General features: G+C 39.4%; 1 protein-coding gene across 1 annotated transcript in view; it reads left to right on the forward strand.

Annotated features, from left to right (window-relative positions):
• Positions 1-3994, forward strand: part of LOC117180119 — a 12009-nt gene that overhangs the window by 880 nt on the left and 7135 nt on the right. The window lies entirely within an intron of this gene.

Consider the following 3994-nt stretch of genomic DNA (forward strand, 5'->3'; position numbering starts at 1 on the left):
CCAAGGGTTTCTGCTGAATATGGTTACAAGAATAAATAGGCAGTCGCGGACAATTGTCCAGGGTTGGTCCCGAAGGAATTAACCCCAAGCGGAGGAGTGAAAACCGTGCCGAAAGCTGAATGACACCTGGGTGAGGTGTCTAGAACGGTGACTCCAGGATACCGGGCGACCACTCCGAGCATGCAGCCTTATCCTTGCATGCGGGGCTGTACAAGGATGGACGAACCCTTTTCCCTAGCTTCTCGTGGGAACAACAATGACAACATCAAACATAGTTGTAGTAAGTGCGGTTCGAAAAAACAGAACGCGCAGGGGTCCCGAGAATGGGTCTGCCAACAATGCCATACACTCTAGAGCTGGGGGAGCCAATGCAAATGGATTCAATGCGGTTAATCGACGGGATCTCAAGACCTTTAGGTGGACTGAGCGACTGAATCACGACTTGCTAGAGTGTTACGATGCGATTGTTGCCCCTGAACAAGGTTACATATCACGGCTGAATGCTCTTTGAAGCGAGAAACACCCGGAGCTATCCCACTTTTCGCAGCAACACCTGCGAAACCATGCTGAACTACTCCGAAAAAGGGGCTATGTAAGCGGAACGCCTACTCTACCACAGATCGAACAATCCGGCAAAAGAGAAAGAGAGGCGACACTAAGACCAACCGCGGGCAGGCATCCAATAGAGGAAGAGTGATGCCTTATGACCCGGAGAAAAATCAACACCAAGGTGTCTCTGAAGCCTAAAGATCTGCCTGAAATGGATGACGAGCTTTCTGGACATTTTTCCGAAGAATCCGACCTCTGGGCTATCAATTATTGTGTTCATAATGCAGCGACAGCTTTGGCCGATGCGAACCGTAAAACAAAACCAACGGTTGATCATAAGACCAAAAGACGAATGCATCAACTTGCTATAAAGATAGGTTGGGCAAGACAGTACGCGTCCCGCATTCAGTGTGTGATTGACCACATTACATCTGGCAGGAATTTTACCGCCAAGGTTCGAAAGTTAGCGCGCGAACTCCGCACCCGTTATCACACACTTAACAAATCAAAGCTACTGACCATCAGGCAGCATATTGTTGAGAGAATACGGATACTACCATTCCCCTCCGGATCATAAGAAAACAGAAAAGTGGGAGCGATGCATGGGGCTGCTTATAACAAATAACCATATTTTCATTTAGAAACTTTTTTAAAGTCGAAGAGTCAAGCTTTCTTTTAAGGATATTTAAAAAATAATAATACAAGGCTTTTAAAAATACCTGTGCAGGCGTTAAGGGTTGAAAATGTCACCCACCATCACTGGAAGAGAGGCCGTAATCGACGTCTATAAATTTGTCGATTAAATACTGTTGGGTTGGTGAACATATTCCCAGGATTTACAGAAAATTTAAGAATATCACTTCTTACAGTTGGGGCAGTTGAGAAATAATTCCCTACATTACATTTTTAAACATTATATTACAAATAAAATTTCTAACGTTACGCGGTATAGAACCTACATTTCTATACCTACATCTATCGCCTTACAGTCTGGAGTCTTAACGACTACGCTAAAGCGACAACTTGAAATTCGATGAAAAAGCCATCCTCATAAGCTACAGCTCAGAAAAGTGAAGGTATCCAATTTTAAGCTATCCCTTTCTAATTTTTCTTCGCGTAACATTTCGTTTTCTCCCGTGGAATACTACTTTACAACTTCTTGTAATGACAGGTGATTGGTAAAATTTTGTAAACTTTCATGTAAAATTTGATTTTTACGTTATTTATGATACTTCACAGCGTTTAAGATTGACATAAAATGTAAATTTGTTTGAACGTTTTAAATTGTTCATAACAATGGAACTTAAAATATTTTTCTTCAAAATAGCAGGAAAAAAGTTGTTTTCGGGACAGTTGTATTTAATTTATTTAGAAATTTTATAGCGCAAAAACCATACTTTTAGACGCATTTTTTTATGTCAATTTTTTAGGATATAAAATATTTAGCCTTGAACTTGAAAATTTGGACTGTTGGTGTGTAAGAGCAACCGAGCTGGACCCTCTGCGACGGCCCTCGTAGATTTTCCACGCGTAGTTCAGCCACGTAGGCCCCTGCGCCTGTCCTCATTCTAAAAGGGCTAAACGGGGCTTTTCCACACAGGTTTCTTTTTTTAATTATTCCACTTTATAGAAAAAACAGTTAGATTTTAATGGATATATCTAGACAAATTTCGAAGAATAATTAGTAGGTGGATATAATGTAGTGCGTGTCGCCCAGGCGGAGCTTGCGGAAAACACTCAAGAGTCTATCCTGGCAAAGCCACCTGCCGTGGCCGTTATCGAGCGCAGAGTAATCTTTGCCAATGCCTTTTCGTATCGAGCGGGTCACTCCATTCATCAGACCCGTTCATACCCTCTTTTTCGTTGATGGATACGCATATTTTTATTTTAACAAATATTGTGAACTGCTTCATTATCAATCGGCTGTAAACAATGTTTTTGGTCAGAGATTGATAATTTAGGTTTGAGTAATGACACGTATCCTAAAAGCTTTCTTTCAAAAGAAATTTGATATGCTTTTACAGCTTGCTTCTCTAATTGTTCTTCATGCTGTGTTGATTCGACCCCAGGATTTCGCCGCCCCAAGCCTCTAAATCAATTTTGAATAATTCTTCTTGGCTGGGGCCCAAAGGTTTAAGTCCCTCGTGGCGTCTGATCTAGGCTGAACGAAGAATCCCTTGAACTTATTTTTCTTCTGCGTATATGAGTCTTGAGAGAGTATTGTGTCTTTGCCGGTATTCTCCGACACTGTGGCTGCTCTCAATCTGTCCCCATAATCTTTACCCAGCAGGAAGGTGTCCGAGACGCTTTTTATCTTTCGCCTCCTTTGACAACCATTTCTGCACAACGATTGTACATTATTTCGCTAAAAACGAATGCACAGATGGACCTTCCGCCTTTTGGTTCATAACATCGCCTATGGGATCCACGATTTCGGAGTCAGCAAGATGAAGCAACAAGCGTTTCAAAATCTTTAAAATTCTCTGCATTATTAATTATAAGTTTTAGTGTTCTTCTTAACCAACATAGCCGTCAAAGTAATAAGAGAAAAGCTCAAGCCCTACCGCGATTATTTTTTCTCAAACTTTTACTCGCGTGAACCCGGTTAGACGGGATGCATTATTTGTGAATGCCATTTGGGCAAATGGTTCTCATTACTTATTACACAAAGAAAAGCCAAAATATATTTTACAACATACATGTAGATCTCCAGCACCCCTAGTCGCACAAGTGCTTTTAAGGGCTTGAAACTTATTTCAGGTTATCTTTAAAAATAGTTTTAATAATTATTTGAAAAAATTATATTTGAAAAAGTGTGCTCTTAACAAATTTTCATCGTTCTGAAAATCGTTATATGAAAATGTATTTTTCTCGTTAAGAATTGTTATGCTGGAAGTTATTTATAGGCATTCAGCATGCATAAAAAAAAGTAAATTATTTTTTTTTAATATAAATACATAGACTGGAAAATATTGTTGATAAAAGATGTTGCAATTTTAGGTTATACATTACAGGGGTCATTTTTGTAACGAATAAGCATGCAAAACAATTATGCTTAGAAGTACCATGTTACAATTTTATTAATAATTTCCATCTACGTAAATATAAACTTTCATGTAATACGTATTTTTATTATAGGGTGTTGCTTTCTTATATAAGAGTTAATTTTGGAAAAGCGATTGATATGACATTTAAAAGTGAACAAAGAACACAAAAACCCAAAGCACAATAATCTCAACAGTTAATGTATACAATTTTCGGCATCGTTCTGCAGATTTAAATTCGGATACAAATACAGGGCTTGTTCTGGTAAGGATTAGGGTCGAAGAATAATTTTGCTGCTCAGTTATACGAGGGTGGATTGATAAGTTTCCGGCCTGACCAAGAGATGGCGCCACTAGGCCTACCTTGAGGTGGCGTTCTATAGTACCATCCTTAGATAGCT

This window comes from Belonocnema kinseyi, chromosome 1 (genome assembly GCF_010883055.1).
Source record: "Belonocnema kinseyi isolate 2016_QV_RU_SX_M_011 chromosome 1, B_treatae_v1, whole genome shotgun sequence".
In the NCBI taxonomy this organism is placed as follows: Eukaryota; Metazoa; Arthropoda; class Insecta; order Hymenoptera; family Cynipidae; genus Belonocnema; species Belonocnema kinseyi.